Raw genomic sequence first — 18,874 nt, forward strand, 5'->3', positions numbered from 1 at the left:
GGGACGACCTGCGCAACACCAAGCAGGAGATTGCTGAGATCAACCGCATGATCCAGAGGCTGAGATCTGAGATCGACCACGTCAAGAAGCAGGTAAGGTGAAGGGCAATGGAGGACCGAAGCATTTTCTTGTCATTTCCTCAGGCAGTCATCAGCCATTATATTAGGGAAAATCCCCCTGGAACTAATGAAAACCAGGGAGAGGAGACTATCAGTTCCTACCCTTAGTGGGTACCCACTGGTTAGGAGACACGGATCCTACCTAGGGCATGACACAAACAGGTGAGAGAACCAGTCAGGGTGCTCAGAGCTGCAAAAACATGGTTTAGATCAGGAGTGTCCAATCTTTTGGCTTCCCTGGGTCACAGTGGAATAAGAAGAACTATCTTGGGCCACACATAAAATACACTAATACAAACAATAGCTGATAAACTAAAACAAAACAAAACAAAAAACGTACAGTCTTGTCTGTTGGCTCATGCCTGTAATCCCAGCACTTTGGGAGGCTGAGGCTAGTGGATCATGAGGTCAGGAGTGAGAGACAAGCCTGACCAACGTGGTGAAACACTGCCTCTATTCAAAATACAAAAAAATTAGCCAGGCATGGTGGAACGTGCCTGTAGTCCCAGCTACTCAGGAGGCTGAGGCAGGAGAATCGCTTGAGCCGCAGAGGCGGAGGTTGCAGTGAGCCGGTATCACGCCACTACACTCCAGCCTTGGTGACAGAGCAAAACTCTGTCCCAAAAAGAAAAAGAAAAAGAAAAAAACTCTCATAATGTATTAAGAAAGTTTAAGTATTTGTGTTGGGCTGTATTTAAAACCATCCTGGGCTGCATGTGGCCCGTGGGCTATAGGTTGGACAAGCTTGGAAGGAATTGGATGTATTTCCATAGGAAGACTGACTTGGAAACTGCAAAGGAACAAATTGAAAAAGAAAAGGGCAGGTAAGAAAGCACAAGGAACGTTGTTTTAAATCTGCTCGAGACTCAAGATAAAAGAGAGAGTAGAGGAAGGGCGAAGGACAAAAAAGTGTTACCCAAGTAGATGAGAGATTCTGAGTGGGAGGAAGGCAAGGTCTCAGCAGTCTTATATGAAGACTCATCACCTCACTTCAGGATGGTCTTAATTTCGTGTATGTTAGTGTGGCATCTATATGAGGTAATCATAAGTGGTCTTGATTTGACTGTGGAGACAACAATCCAAACAAACCAGCAGGTCCATTTCTTCCAATGTCTATGTCCACTGCAGTGTCTCCCAGTAGTAAATATCCACATTCTCCTGCAGAGTGGTTCACAAAAAGGGTTATGAGTTTTGTTTTTTTTTTTTCAAATGAACCAGACTGGACAAAAACTGTAAAATAAAAAAACAATAGACAGGAAGAGTCAGAGCTCATTCACCATCAATTCTGGGCCCCTGAGCCCTTCTTCACTAGAAAAGAACCAGCCAGGTTTAGTCTCCTCTGGAAGACTGGATGATAAGTTCCTTCTATTTCTTTCCTCTTCCAGTGTGCCAGCCTGCAGGCCGCCATTGCTGATGCTGAGCAGCGTGGGGAGATGGCACTCAAGGATGCCAAGAACAAGCTGGAAGGGCTGGAGGATGCCCTGCAGAAGGCCAAGCAGGACCTGGCCCGGCTGCTGAAGGAGTACCAGGAGTTGATGAACGTGAAGCTGGCCCTGGACGTGGAGATTGCCACCTACCGCAAGCTGCTGGAGGGCGAGGAGTGCAGGTGGGTAACTGACGCGGCTTCCTCCAACAGTTGAGTCCATCTTCAAGGTGCCTGGCACTGAGCACAACTCTAGGGTGCACTGCCCATGGCCATAATTGCTTTTCTTGAGAGAAAACTAAAAGAGCTGTTTCCCATGGACTCTTCCACACACCGAGGCTGCCCACACTGGTCCAGGGAAGGAAGGGCTCTCTGAGGTCTCACCCTCCCTGTGTTCCTCTCCACAGGCTGAATGGCGAAGGCGTTGGACAAGTCAACATCTGTAAGTATCTTTGCTTGCCTTCCTCCCCTGCCCTTGCACTCTTCTGACTGGGCTCAGGCTGACAGGATGAGCTCACCATGGCTTCTTGTGTCCTTGTCCCCTCCCCACCACAGCTGTGGTACAATCCACCGTCTCCAGTGGCTATGGCGGTGCCAGCGGTGTCGGCAGTGGCTTAGGCCTGGGTGGAGGAAGCAGCTACTCCTATGGCAGTGGTCTTGGCGTTGGAGGTGGCTTCAGTTCCAGCAGCGGCAGAGCCATTGGGGGTGGCCTCAGCTCTGTTGGAGGCGGCAGTTCCACCATCAAGTACACCACCACCTCCTCCTCCAGCAGGAAGAGCTACAAGCACTGAATTGCTGCCACCAGCTCTCAGTCCCACAGTTCTCAGGCCCCTCTCTGGCTGCAGAGCCCTCTCCTCAGGCTGCCTGTCCTCTCCTGGCCTCCAGTCTCCCCTGCTCTCCCAGGTAGAGCTGGGGATGGATGCTTAGTGCCTTCACTTCTCTCTGTCTATACCAGCCCCATTTGAGCATCCATTGCTCACCATCAGATCAACCTCTGATTTTACATCATGATGTAATCACCACTGGAGCTTCATTTTGTTACTAAATTATTAATTTCTTGCCTCCGGTGTTCTATCTCTGAGGCTGAGCATGGTAAGAAAATGGTATCTGATCCTTTTCATTGCAGAAAATTTCCTGGGGCTTATTTCAGAACAACTTCCACTTACTTTTCACTGGCTCCCAAACTCTCTTCCTTGCAAGTTTGTGAACCCACACCCCTGCAGTATCCATGAAAGCACAAGTGACTAGTCCTATGATGTACAAAGCCTGTATCTCTGTGATAATTTCTGTGCTGTTCACTCTTTGCAATCGCTAAATAAAGCAGATTTAGAACACAATGTATTCTTTTACTTTGCCTTGCTTTGGGACCCAAGTTTTGGGCTTAAACTTTTTTATCAGATAAATGAATATTTATTTTTAAAAGATAATCCATTCTTTATATACATAACTCACCTCCTTTAGAGAGGGTCATCAAACTTCAGCTTAGTATCGTGACATTTGGAGTGTGTTTCTAGATTAAATTCCATCTAAACTTTTGGCAAATGGAGTGGGAGGCATCTGGTCCACCAGTATTATCCACTCTGTTTTAACTGTCCATACCAGGAACTAGCATCCCATTCCCTCTGCCTTGGTTTCCAGGATCACTTTTCCCCTTATGCCAGGGCTCAGCCTAATTGTCCAGTTAAGAAACATATTCTTGGCCAACTAGAGCAAGTCATTTGACAAAAGAATCAGATATGTGATTAATCATTATAATTGCTCTCATGAGCAAGAAACTTGCCTGACAACATGTATCAAGCATAATTAAAATGTGCACACACTGAACTGTAATTGTACTTCTAGAAATGTATCCTGAGGAAATAGAACAAATTCAGAAAGGTGTACGCACATGGATGTGCATCACAAGAATCTTCACAACAGGGAAAAGTTGGAGACATTCAAGCTCAAGGCTCAGGCCAAAACTCCCAGCTGCTTATTCCCTGAAGAGTGAAGACAGTAGAAGACGAAAATTTTCTTCTTCTCATAGGAGAAGGCTCTGATAGAGATCCACAGATATTGGGCCTAAGGCTCTGATAGAAATCCTAAGATACTAAATCCATGTTGCTCAGAAGAGATGGTCCTATTCCCCTCTTTGGTGTGAACTCTCCTGGTTTAACTTCTATGAATGGGGAAGGGAAAACTCAGAATGAGGTTCAAGGTTGGTCTATTGACTTGTCCTGTCTCAGGGCCACTTCAGTCCTTGTTGCCTCCATGAGTGACAATTATCTTTCTAACTCTAAGATTCTCACATCACTGAAGAAATTTACTTGGATTGTACTGGTGTTTCTGGATCCTGCTGTATTGGTATCCAACTGTGTTCATCTCCAAAAGTTCCCCCAGCAATATGGGAAGCTTCTCACACTGGCACTTCCTCACATTCTCTCCAGAACTTTCCTGACAGCAGAAAGGTGAAGACTGACTTACAAAATCTAAGCACTCTTACCACATATATATGTATCCTTGAGAAATAATGAAAAAGAAAATAATTGACAAGAAAAATTATCTAGAATATAGCAATACAGCAAAAGGAAGTTACAAATTATCCATATAGGTTTAAATAAAATTAAAATCTTATGGCGCATGGACATTAAAAATGCAATAAAGAAATACTACAAACAACTCTATCGGAAATTTGATAGCTTAGTTTGAGAAGAATTGTTACTAATTCTTCTTTAAATGTTCAGTATAATTCAGTAGTAAGGCCATCTGCTCCTGGTTTTTTCTTTGTTAGAACACTTTTTATTACTGATTCAACCTCATTACTTATTATTGATCTGTTCAGGTTTTCTAATTCTTCTTGGTTCAATCTTGGTAGGTGTTTGTGTCCAGGAATTTACCCATTTCCTCTAGGCTTTCAAATTTATTGGCATATAGTTGTTCGTAAGTAGTCACTAGTGATCCTTTGTATTTCTGTGTTATCCATTGTGACGTCTCCTTTTTCATTTCCGATTTTATTTGTGTCGTCTCTTTTTTCTTAGTCTAGTTAATAGTTTGTCAGTTTTGTTTATCAGCTTTTTGTTTCCTTGATCTTTGGTATTTTTTAATCTCATTTTTGTTTATTTCTGCTCTGATCTTTATTATTTATTTCCTTCTACTAATTTTTGGTTTGGTTCATTCTTGTTTTTCTGGTTCCTCGAGGTACAACATTAGGTTGTTTATTGGAAACCTTTCTAGTTTTTTGATGTAGGCACTTATTGCTATAAACTTGTCTCTATATTAACTCTTCTCAACCTATTCCAAAAAAATTGAAGCAGAGGAAATTCTTCCTAACTCATTCTACAAGGCCAGTATACTCCTGATATCAAAACCAGATAAGGACACAACATGGAAAAGAAAATTAAAGGCCAATATCCCTGATGAACACAGAGGCAAAAGTTCTCAACAAAATACTAGCATACCAAATCCAACAACACATCAAAAAGAGAATACACCATAATCAAGTGGCATTTATCCCAGAAATGCAAAGATGGTTCAACATATGATTAAATGTCATACATCACATTAATAGAATGGACAGAAGCCGTATGATCGCCTCAACAGATGCAGAGAAACTTTTGATAAAATTCAACATCCCTTCACAATAAAAACTCTTAATAAATTAGGTATAGAAGGAAAGTATCTCAATATAATAAAGTCCATATAGGACAAACCCATAGCTAACATTTTACTAAACAAGGAAAAGCTGAACGTTTTTCCTCTAAGAACTGGAACAAGACAAGGATGTCCTCTCACCACTTTCATGCAACATAGTATTGGAAGTCCTAACTAGAGCAATTAGGCAACAAAAAGAAATAAAGGGCATCCAAACTGGAAAGGAGGAAGTCAAATTTTCCCTGTTTACAGATGACATAATATTTTATATAGAGAAACGTAAAGACTGCAAAAATGCTTAGAATTGATAAACAAATTCACTAAAGTTGCAGGATACAAAATTAATAAGCAAATACCAGTAACATTTCTAAACCCAAAAACAAAACTAGCTAAAAAAATCAAGAAGGCAATCCCATTTACAATAACTATAAAAATGAAATAAAATTTCCAGGAATAAATTTAACCAAGAAGGTGAGAAACTTCTGCAAGGAAAACTACAAAACTCTGATGAAGTAAATTGAAGAACATACATACAAATGGAAAGATATCCCATGCTCATGGATTGGAAAAATTAATATTGTTAAAATGACAATACTACCCAAAGCAATCTACAGATTAATGCAATCCCTGTCAAAATATCAATGAAGTTCTTTACAGAAATAGAAAAGAAATTCTAAAATTTGTATGGAACCACAAAAGACCACCACCCCATGCCCAATAACCAAAGCAATCCTGATCAAAAAGAGGAAAGCTGAAGTTATTATACTACAAGATGTCAAAATACATCACAAAGCTGTAGTAAGAAAAATAGCATGATACTGGCATAAAAACAGACACAGAGACCAATGGAACAGAATAGAGAACCCAGGAAATAATCTACATATCTATGGCCAACGGATTTTTGACTAAGTTTTCAACAACACTTGTTAGGGATAAAAACAACCTTTTCAATAAATGGTGCTGGGAAAACTGAATACCCATATGCAAAAGAATGAAACTAGAGTCCTACCTCTCATTTTATATAAAAATCAACTCAAAATGAATGAAAGAGCTAAATGTAAGACCCAAAATGATAAAACTACAGAAGAAAACATAAGGGAATCACTTCAGAACATTGGTCTTGGAAATATTTTATAAATAAGACCTCAAAGGCACAGGCAATGAAAGCAAAAATAAACAAATGGGATTGTATAAAACTGAAAAGCTTCTGTACTGCAGAAGAAACAATCAACAGAGTGAAAAGACAACCTACAGAATGAGACTAAAATATTTGTTGAGTCTTCATCCAACAGTATCCAGAATATATAAGGCACTCAAACATCTCAACAGCAAAACAGCAAACAATTCAATTTAAAAATTGGCAAGTGATCTGAACAGACATTTATCTAAAGAAGACATACGAATGGCGAACAAACATATGATAAAATGTTTGACATCACTAATCATCAGGGAAACGCAAATCAAAACTACAATGAGCTATCATCTCACCCCAGTTAGGATGGTTATTATAAAAAAGACAAAAAAAAAAAAAAAAAAAAAGCTGACAAGGATGCAGAGAAAAGAAAACTCTTATACATTGCTGGTGAGAATGTAAACTACCACAGCAACTATGGAGAACAGTATGGAGGCTCCCAAAACAACTACGAATAGAACTACTATATGATCCAGCAATCTCACTACTGAGAATTTATCCAAAGGAAAGGAAATCATGATATCAAAGAGATATCTGAACCTCATGTTTATTGCAGCACTATTCACAATAGTCAAGATACAGAATCAACCTAGGTGTCCAACAACAGATGAATGGATAAAGAAAATGTGGTATATACACACTATGGAATACTATCCAGCCATAATAAAGAGTGAAATCTTGTCATTCATGGCAACATGAATGGAACTGGAAGATATTATCTTAAGTGAAATAAGCCAGGGACAGAAAGTTAAACACCACACATTCTTGCTCATATGTGGAAGCTTAAAAAACTTGATCTTAGAGAAGTGAAAAGTAGGACAGAGGATACTAGAGGATAGGAAGGGTAGGAGGAAGGGTGGGATAGAGACAGATTTGTTAAAAGAGGTAAAATTACAGCTACTTTGGAGGAATAAGTTCTAGTGTTCTATATCACTGTAGGATGACTATAGTTGACAATGTATCTAGTTTCAAACAGCTGGAAGGAGGATATTGAAAGTTCTCAACACAAAGAAATGCTAAATGTTTGAAACAATAGATATGCTAATTACCTGATCTGATCACTATATATTATATGCATAGAAACATCACTATGTACCTCATGAAGATGTACAATTATTATTCGTCTATTAAAATTAAAATTTTAAAGGACTTTCATGTTATAAACAACTTGTAAACTTAGATTAAATGGGCTAAACCTTGAAGACACAAAATACCAAATATCTCACAAGGATAAACTGACAATCAGAATATCCATATACCTATTAGATAAATTGAAACAATAATATATAACCTTGCAATAAAGAAAGGATTGGGATATTTTCATTGGTTCACTCTAGGAGAATTTAAAAAATGAGATGACAACAATACTCTACAATCTCTTTCAGAAAATAGAAGCAAGACAGCACTTTCTAATTCATTATATGGAAGCCGGTATAACACTTACATTAAAACTAGATAAAGACATTTCAAGAAAGAAAACCTACAGATCAATACCTATTATAAACATAGACACAAAAGTGTTCAAGAAAATATTACCAAAATGAATCCAACCAAGTATATAAAGACCAAAGGTCGCCAGACGGACGCGCTTTGCACATCCGGCCCCACCGAGCGAGCGAGCGCGCATAGAGGGAGGGGCCAACTCCATCACTAGGGGTTTGGCGAGGGGAGGAGTCATGACGTAAGTGACGTCACAGGGTTAGGCAGGTCCGGTATTAGGGGTCACGTGAGTGCTTTTGCGACATTTTGCGACACCACGTGGTCAGGCAGGGTATATAAGCCCGAGTGAGCATGCACAGGCTCCATTTTCCCGCGAAATTCAAAGGAGCAGCAGCCATGCTGGGCTTCTACGAGATTGTGATGAAGATCCCTAGTGACCTGGACGAGCATTTACCGGGTATTTCTGACAGCTTTGTGAACTGGGTGGCTGAGAAGGAATGGGAGTTGCCCCCGGATTCTGACATGGATCAGAATCTGATTGAGCAGACACCCCTGACCATGGCCGAAAAGCTACAGTGCGACTTTCTGACGGAATGGCGCCGTGTGAGTAAGGCCCCGGAGGCCCTCTTTTTTGTTCAATTTGAAAAGGGGGCAATCTGTTTTCACCTCCACGTGCTTGTGGAGACTACCGGGGTGAAGAGCATGGTGCTAGGCCGTTTTGTGAGTCAGATTCGCGATAAGCTGGTTCAGCACATTTACCGCGGGATCGAGTCGACCATGCCGAACTGGTTCGCGGTCACAAAAATGTGTAATGGCGCCGGTGGCGGGAACAAGGTGGTGGACGAGTGCTATATTCCCAACTACCTGCTCCCCAAAACCCAACCGGAACTTCAGTGGGCGTGGACTAACATGGAGGAGTATATAAGCGCGTGTTCGAACCTCGCGGAGCGCAAACGGCTGGTGGCTCAGCACCTGACGCATGTCAGTCAGACTCAGGAGCAGAACAAAGAAAATTTGAACCCAAATTCTGACGCGCCTGTGATCCGGTCAAAAACCTCCACGCGATACATGGAGCTGGTCGGGTGGCTCGTGGACAAGGGGATCACGTCAGAAAAGCAATGGATCCAGGAGGACCAGGCTTCCTACATCTCCTTCAACGCCGTGTCAAATTCCCGGTCTCAGATTAAGGCCGCTTTGGACAATGCCTCTAAAATTATGAGCCTGACAAAAATGGCTCCGGACTACCTGATTGGACAGCAGCCCGTGGAGGACATTGAGCAGAACCGCATTTACCGGATTTTACAAATGAACGGCTACGACCCCGAGTACACGGCCTCCGTCTTTCTGGGCTGGGCTCAGAAGAAATTCGGGAAGCGGAATACCATCTGGCTGTTTGGGCCTGCTACCACGGGCAAGACCAACATTGCGGAAGCCATTGCTCACGCGGTGCCCTTTTACGGCTGCGTGAACTGGACTAATGAGAACTTTCCGTTCAACGATTGCCTCGACAAAATGGTGATCTGGTGGGAGGAGGGCAAGATGACCGCCAAGGTCGTAGAGTCAGCCAAGGCCATCCTGGGCGGCAGCAAGGTACCTGTCGACCAAAAGTGCAAGTCATCGGCCCAGATCGACCCCACGCCCGTCATCGTGACGTCCAACACCAACATGTGCGTGGTGATTGACAGGAACAGCACCACCTTTGAGCACCAGCAGCCGTTACAGGACCGGATGTTCAAGTTTGAACTCACCCGCCGTCTGGAACAAGTGGGATTTATTTCAGATATGTAAGCCTAGTTTAACATTGAAAATCAATCAATGCAATTCACTACATCAAAGGAATAAAGAAGGAGAATTAAGTGATTATAACAATTGATGCCAAAAAGGTATGAAACACAACCTAACACTCATTCAAGTTAAAAAAAATTAACTCTCAGAAAGTAAAGAATAGGGACAACTTCCTAAACTTGGGAAAGAATGTCTAGGAAATTCCACAGCTAATAACATCACACTTAATGGTGAGAGACTGGACCCTTTTCCCCTAGACTAAGAACAAGGCAAGCATGTCCTCTCCCGCTGTTACTCATAATGTACTGAAGTCTAACTAGAGCAAGAAGATGTGAAAAAGAAATAAAAGTTAGACAGAAATGAAGAAATAAAACTGTCTTTATTCTCATATGACGTTATAATCTATGTAGAAAATTCTAAAGAATCTGCCAAAAACTTCCAGGAAATAATAAGCAAAGACGGCAAAACTGCATAAAAAAAGGTTACTATAAAAAGTAAGTACATTCTTTGCTTTTTTGGTTTTGTTTCAATTTTGTTTTTGTTTTGAGACAGAGTTTTGTTCTATTATCCAAGCTAGAGTGCAGTGGTATGATCACAGCTCACTGTAGCTTTGACCTCCCTGGTTCAAGTGAGCCTCCCACCTTAGCCACACAAGTAGCTGGGACTACAGGTGCATGCCAACATGCATGGCTGATTTTTTGTATTTATTGTATAGATGGGATTTCACCATATTGCCCAGACTGGTTTTGAACTATGGGGCTCAAGCAATATACCTGTCTCGGTCTCCCAAAGTGTTGGGATTACAGGTGTGAGCCACTACACCTGGCCAAAAAGTAAGTACATTCTTATATACCAGCAATAAAGAACTGAAATTTGAAATTAAAAATCAATATTATTCACAATAGCACAATTAGATTAAGTACTTAGGCATAAATCTGACAAAATATATAGAAAAGTAGCTGTAGGTAGAAACTACTAAATAATGATTAAAGAAATCTAAGAGGTAAATAAATGAAGGAGTATTACATATTCAATATTATTAATTGAATTGACTCAATATTATTAAGCTGTCAATGCTTTCTAACTTCATGTATAGATTCAACATAATTTCAGTAAAAATCCTAGCAGGCTAGTTTCAACAAACTGAATAAAGATTGTATGTGAAGAAAATAGATCTTTGCAATGTGAATAAGTGAAACAACTGTAGTGATGAAATAATGATATACATTTGCCAAAACCCACAAATTTTTTGTTTTAAAATTAATATTATTTTAATTGAAAAAGTAAGAATATACATTTATGAAGTTCAATATGATGTTTACATATGTGTATACACACACACACACACACAATGTGGAGTGATTAAAACAGGCAAATTAACATCTCATGTCATTTTTTGTAGGGTGAAATATTTGAAATTTACCCCTCTAGTTATTTTGAGATGTGCAGTATGTTATTACTATGGTCACCCTGCTGTGAAACAGATCTCAAGACTTATTCCTCCTGTCTAATTGACCCTTTGACAAAGCTTGTACCATTTGTACCCTTTGACCCAGTCTCCAGTAACCATCATTCTATTCTCTAGACCTTTGACCCAGTCTCTAGTAATTATCGTTCTGTTCTCTATATCCATGAAATTTGACTTTTTAAGATTTCACATGTAAGTGTGGTCATGTGGTATTCCTATACCTGCCTTTTTTCATTTACCATGATGTCCTCCATCATGTCTTTTGTATTAGTCCATTCTTATCCTGCTTTGAAGAAATATCCAAAACTGAGAAATTCATAAAGAAAAGGGATTTAATTGACTCACAGTTCTGCATGGCTGGGGAGGCCTCAGGAAACTTACAATCATGGTGTAACGCACCTTTTCACAGAGTAGCAGGAGAGAGAATGAGTGCAAGCAGAGGAAAAGCCAGATGCTTATAAAACCATCAGATCTCATGAGAACTCACTCACTGTTATGAGAACAGTATAGGGGAAACTGCCCCCACGATCCAATCACTTCCCACTGAGTCCCTCCCAGAATACGTGGGGATTATGGGAACTACAATTCAAGATGAGATTTGGGTAGGGACACAACCAAACCATATAATTCCACCCCTGGTTCCTCCCAAATCTCAGGTCCTCATATTTCAAAACATGATCATGTCTTCCCAAAAGTCCCCCAAATTCTAAACTCATTCCAGCATTAATGCAAAAGTACAAGTCCAAAGTCTCATCTGAGACAAGACAAGTCCCTTCCACCTGTGAGCTGGTAAAAATCAAACACAAGTTAGTTCCTTCCAAGATACAATGGGAGTATAGGCATTGGGTAAATACACCTTATTCTAAGTGGGAAAAAATGGCCAAAACGAAGGGGCTACAGGCCCCATGCAAGCCCAGAATCCAATAGGGCAGTCATTAAACTTTTAAGTTCCAAAATGTTCTCCTTTGACTCCATGTCTCACATCCACGTCACACTGATGCAAGAAGTGGGCTACCATGGCCTTGGGAAGCTCTGCCCCTGTGGCTTTGCAGGGTACAGCCCCTCCTCCTGGCTGCTTTCACAGGCTAGCATTGAGTGCCTGTGGCTTTTCCAAGCACACAGTACAAGCTGTCAGTGGATCTATCATTCTCAGGTCTGGAGGACAGTGGCCTGCTTCTGACAGCACCACTAGGCAGTGCCCCAGTGGGGACTCTGTATTGGGGCTCCAACCCCATATTTCCCTTCCACACTGCCCAGGCAGAGATTCTCCATGAGGGCTTCACCCCTACAGCTAATTTCTGCCTGGACATCCAGGCGTTTCCATACACCCTCTGAAATCTAGGCAGAGGTTCCCAAACCTTAATTTTTGACTTCTGTGAACTCACAGGCTCAACACCACATGGAAGCCACCAAGGCTTGGTGCTTGCATCCTCTGAGGCAATGGCCTGAGTTGTACCTTGACCTTTTTTAACCACAGCTGGAGCTGAAGCAGTTGGGATGCAGGGCACCATGTTCCAAGGCTGCATAGAGCAGGGGGGCCCTGGGCCCAGTCCAGGAAACCATTTTTCCCTCCTAGGCCTCTGGGCCTGTGATGGAAGGGGCTGCTGTGAAGGTCTCTGTCATGCTCTGGAGACATTTCCCCGATTGTCTTGATGATTAACTTTCACCTTCTTGTCACTTATGCAAATTTCTGTAGAGGGCTTGAATTTCTCCCCATAAAATCGGTTTTTCTTTTCTGCTGCATCATCAGGCTGCAAAATTTCCAAACTTTTATTCTCTGTCACCTCTTGAATGCTTTGCTGCTTAAAAATTTCTTCCACTAGATACCCTAAATCATCTCTCCCAAGTTTAAAGCTCCACAGATCTCTAGGGCAGGGTCAAAATGCCTCCAGTCTCTTTGTGAAACATAGCAAGAGGGACCTTTACTCTAGTTCCCAACAAGGTCCTCATCTTTATCTGAGACCACCTCAGCCTGGACTTAATCATTCATATCACTGTCAGTAGTTTGATTAAAGCCATTCAACAAGTCCCTAGAAAGTTCCAAACTTTCCCACATTTTTGTGTCTTCTCAGCCCTCCAAACTGTTCCAACCTCTGCCTGTTACCCAGTTCCAAAATCACTTCCACATTTTCAGGTATCTTTATAGCAGCAACCCACTTTCTGTGGTAACAATTTACTGTATTAGCCCTTTCTTTTGCTGCTATGAAGAAATATCTGAGACTGGGTAATTCATAAAAAAAGAGGCTTAATTGACTCACAGTTCTGCATGGCTAGGGGGTTCTCAGGAAACTTGCAATCAGAGGCACCTCTTCACAGGGCAGAAGGAGAGTGAATGAGTGCAAGCAGGGGAAATGTTAGATGCTTATAAAACCATCAGATCTCATGAGACTCACTCACTATCTTGAGAAGAGCATCGGGGAAGCATCAACTCCCATGATCCAATCACTTCCCACTGAGTCCCTTCCGTGACAAATGGGGATTATGAAAACTACAATTCAAGATGTGAGTTGGTTGGGGACTCAGCCACACCATATTATCTTTATTTCTTAGAGCAGTTTTAGGTTCACAACCAAATAGTCCAGAAGATACAAAGATTTAGCATATATCCCCTGCCCATACAAATTCAGAGCTTCACCCATTCACAACACCAAACAAAGAAGTATATTTTTTGCAACCAATGAATCTACATTGGCATGCCATTATTATCCAAAGTTCATAGTTTACATTAGGGTTCATTCTTAGTGTTGTACATTTTATGGATTTTGAACAACGTATTATGACATTTATTTACCATTATTATATCATACAGATTAGTTTTGATCTTAGTGTTGTACATTTTATGGATTTTGAACAATGTATTATGACATTTAGCTACCATTATTGTATCATACAGGTTAGTTTCACTACCCTGAAAATCCTCTATTCTAAGCGTATTCATTCTTCCTCCCCCACTAACAGCCAATAATCTTTTTACTGTCCTCATAGTTGTGCCTAAAGTATACCATCTAGCAGGAATCATACAATACGTAGCCTTTTCAGATTGGCTTTTTTCACTTGGCAACATGCATCTAAATTTCCTACATGTCTTTTCATGGCTTGACAGCTCATTTCTTTTTAGCGTTGAATATTCCATTGTCTTGATAGGCCACAGTTTGTTTACTATCCGCCTACTAAAAGGCATATTAATTGCTTCCTAGTGTGAACCCCAAATATCTGAGACGGGTCTCAGTCAACTTAGGAAGTTTTTTTTTTTTGCCAAAGTTAAAGATGCGCACCATGTAACAGCCTCAGGAGGTCCTGACAACATGTGTCCAAGATGGTTGGGGAACAGCTTGGTTTTATACATTTTAGGGAGACATGAGACATCAATCAATATAAGATGGTATATTGGTTCAGTCTGAAATATGGGACAACTTGAAGCTGGGAGGGAGGCTTCCAGGTTATAGGTAGCTAAGAGACAAACAGTTGCATTCTTTTGAGTTTCTCATTGGTCTTTCCAAAGGAAGCAATCAGATATGCGTATATCTCAGTGAATACAGATGGTTGACTCTGAATAGAATGGGAGGCAGGTTCCCTAAGCAGTTCCCAGCTTGACTTTTCCCTTTAGCTTAGTGATTTGGGGATCCCAAGATTTATTTTCCTTTCACACTAGTTTGGACAATTGGTAATAAAGCTACTATAAATATCTCTGTGTTAGTCCTTTCTCTCACTGCTATAAAGAAATACCTGAAACTGGATAATTTATAAAGAAAAAAGGTTTAATTGGCTCACAATTATGCAGGCTCTATAGACCTCTGCTTCTGGGAAGGCCTCAGGAAACTTACAATCATGGTAGAAGGTGAAGGAGAAGCTGGCATGTCTTACGTGACTGCAACAGAAGGAAGAGAGAGAGAAGGGGAAACTGCTACACACTTTTAGACAACCAGACCTCATGAGAACTCACTCTCTATCATGCAAACAGAAAGGGGGAAGTTTGCCACCAACATCTAATCACCTCCCACCAGGTTCCTCCTCCAACATTGGGGATTACCATTCAACATAAGATTTGGGTGGGGACACAAATCCAAACCACATCAATCTGTGTGCAGGTTTCTAAATGGGCATATACTTTCAATTCATTTGGGTAAATACTAATGAGTTCAGTAGATGAATTGTATGGTAAAAGTAGGTTTAGTTTTGGGAGAAACTGCCAAACTGTCTCCCAAAGTGGCCATGCCATTTTGCAATTCCACAAGCAATGAATGAGAGTTCCTGTTGTTCCACATCTTCACCAGTATGTGGTATTCTCAGTGCTCTGGATTTTAAACATCTGAATAGGCGTGTAGTGTTATCTCATTGTTTTTTTAAATTTCAACTTACCTGATGACATATAATGTTGAACATCTTTCATATGCTTATTTGTCATTTGTATATCTGCTTCGGTTATGCATCTGTTAAACACTCTGGTCCGTTTTACAACCAGGTTTTTTCTTATTGTTAATTTTAAGAGTTCTTTGTATAGTTTCGGTAACAGTACTTTATCAGATATGTCTTTTGCCAACATATTCTTACACTGTGGCTTGACTTCTCATTCTCTTGGCAGTGTTTTGTGCAAAGTCTCAAGCATTGAAATTTTAATGAAGTTCAGCTTATACACACACACACACACACACATATAAAGAGATATCCTTTTGGTTATACACACACACACACATATATAGATAGATAGATGATTGATTGATTAATAGATAAGAGAGAAAGAATTATTATTATTAACAATCGGCTGTTGTTGTCTTGGAGGTTAACAAGTCCCAAGATGGCAAGTTGGAGAGCCGATGTTCCAGTTCCAGACTCAATCTCAAGGATTCCAGAGATTTGATGGTGTAGCTTCAATCCAAAACACCACAGGCTTGAGACCCAGAACAAGCAGATATTTTAGATAAAGTCTGAGGGCAGTATAAAAACAAAAATCCAATGTTCCAGTTTGAAGATAGTCATGCAGGAAGATTATCCACTTACTCAGTCTTTGTATTATATTTATGCCTTTACCTGACTAAACAGGCCCACCCACGTTAGGAAGGGTAACCTGCTTTACTCAGTCTAACAATTCAGATTCAGATTTTAATCTCATACAGAAGCATCTAAAGGGACACATCCAGAATAGTGTTTGAGCAAATATCTGGGTACCCTGTGGCCCAGTCATGTTGACAGCATTTTGTTGCCCATTGACATCATTTTGTTGGTAAGGCAAAGAAAGCAGAGAGCCTGTGATTTGTGAGCTGCAGTGATCTTTGTTGGCTTGGTTGAATTGATGTTTAAAAGAATTATTCACACAGCCTTGTGTCATAATGAGAATTCCAACCCCCCTGAATATGCCCTTGGTCCCTTCTCCCATAATACGTCCTGTAAATGGTAGCCCCTAGCCCCAGAGGATGCTCATCTCATTAAAAATGAGCACCAGTTGGAAAGGAACCATTCCAGGATCCACAAAAGATCTATGCATTTAAAACTGAAAGGAGTGAGACAAAAAAAGGCACTTAAAGAATGTTCAACAGAAAAAAGGCACGATAAAATGCTAGCAAAAAAATTTCAATTAAATGATCACCTCCATAAAATAAGAGAACTAAGGGACAATATGTTGAAACAATAAAGAGCAATAGAAACGAAGACCAACTGAAAGCAGCACAAAGAGGAAAGAAAGATATTGCTGAAGGCACAGTAATTGACATATAGGAAAAGATGGAGAAAAGCAAAGAGAAAAAAAGGGATCACAGAGTGGTAAAAGAATAAAGAGAAAAAAATAGATTTGGAAGGCAAAGTAGAGACAACACAAACTTAATTGGAAGATAATACATGTATATTGTTTAATATGTATATAATTTTAAAATATTTTATATATGTATGCAAATTTAATATAAAAAACTCACAGACAAACCTCTCTCTCTCTTTAGCTATAATTCACCTATATGTACTTTTCAAGGGGGCTTACTCTTTACATATAAAACTCCCCCTCCTCTCTCACCCTCTGTCTTCTCTCTCATACACATATACACACACACATACAAATACACACATCTTACATATTCCCCAGAAAAAGCTCAGAAACATATCCAAGTAAAGTTACTAGAAGGATACACAAGGACTTGGTAACAGTGCTTACTTCCACATAAAATGTTTGTGTGACTGGGGAATGGCTTTAGTATGCATTTTCCCCTTAAACATTTATTACATATTCAATTTATAAACATATAAATAAGTGTGTAAATAACAATTTTCAGTATTTTTGTTTTTCATTTTATTTATTTTTTTGAGACAGAGTATCGCTCTGTCACCCAGGCTAGAGTGCAGTGGTGCAATCTCAGCTCACTGCAACCTCTGCCTCCCAGGTTCAAGGGATCCTCCCACCTCAGCCTCTGGAGTAGTAGCTGGGATTACAGACTTACACCACCACACCCGCTAATTTTTGTATTTTTAGTGGAGATGGGGTTTCACCATGTTGGCCAGGCTGGTCTCAAACTCCTGACTTCAGGTGATTCGCCCGCCTCAGCCTCTGAAAGTGCTGGGATTACAGGTGTGAGCCACTGCACCCGGCCAATTTTCAATATTTAAATAGGCATTCTATTACACCCACATCTGGAAAGTCTAAATATATGAGAGTCTTATTAAGCTTCAAGTTTTAATGATCAGTTTGCAGGAAATATAGAGGACACAGTAGCATCTTAAATGAAACACTGTGAGTAAGCAATGAACAAACCCCAAAGACTGAAATACTACTCAGGACAATTAATCTGGTCTCATCAACAAATGAATTGTAAACCATAAGGCAATAAATAAACAAGGACATTGGAGAATTGAATAGACATATTGATGTTAATAAATACATAAATTGGCTGGGTGTGGTGACTCGTGCCTGTAATCCCAGCACTTTTGGAGGCTGAGGCGGGTGGATCACCTGAGGTCAGGAGTTCGAGACCAGCCTGGCCAACATGGCAAAACCCCATCTCTACTAAAAATACAAAAAATTAGCTGTGCTTGGTGGCGAGCGCCTGTAATCTCAGCTACCCAGGAGGCTGAGGTGAGAGAATCTCTTGAACCTGGGAGGTGAAGGTTGCAGTGAGCCCAGATCGTACCACTGCACTCCAGCCTGGGCGACAGAGCAAGACTCTGTCTTAAAAAAAAAAAAAAAAATACCCTTCCCCACTGTCCCCTCTACACCCCCTCTCTGTGCTCTTTTCTTCCTAGTCAAGCATTACTTTCTTTCTAGCTCAGTGATGCCACTAGAGGCGATGTCTTCTATCTCCTTTTGTGTTATTTGTCATCTTTATTAGAGTCAACTCCTTGAGGGCGAAGACTTAATAAATACATAAACTTTTAAAATACAAAATAACATTTCAGTTATATTTTTAAAAGACCTATCATTTAGAGATTAATATTGCATAAACATTGAATTAAATCCCAAATATTTTGGGGATTTAAAAAAATTTAACATTGATAAGGGAATTGGGTGGAAATATACAAGATATAAGACTGGACATAAGGTAATCATCATGGAAACAGGTAATAGGTATATACAGGCCCATTGTGTTGTTCTGCTACTCTGCATGTTTGAAATTGCACTTAGAAGGAAAAATAATTACAAGGAAAATGGTAATATTTCTGTTAAGGAATTTGCAATACAGTGCTTGTGATCTCCAATATATCTGCTGGAAGAAAGTCAGACTGGGAAGAGGAAAGCTCTCGGAGCATGTTGATAAACAGCCTAGCATGCAGAACCTTTGCTAGAGACAGTGACTAACTCCAACTTCATGAACTGAGAATGCTCTTATTGTGCTGAGATC

General features: G+C 40.5%; 1 protein-coding gene across 1 annotated transcript in view; it reads left to right on the forward strand.

Moving 5' to 3' along the window:
• Positions 1-18,874, forward strand: part of KRT6A (keratin 6A, type II) — a 30,207-nt gene that overhangs the window by 5,728 nt on the left and 5,605 nt on the right. The window lies entirely within an intron of this gene.

Source organism: Mandrillus leucophaeus, unplaced genomic scaffold (assembly GCF_000951045.1).
Source record: "Mandrillus leucophaeus isolate KB7577 unplaced genomic scaffold, Mleu.le_1.0 Scaffold118, whole genome shotgun sequence".
NCBI classification, from domain to species: Eukaryota; Metazoa; Chordata; class Mammalia; order Primates; family Cercopithecidae; genus Mandrillus; species Mandrillus leucophaeus.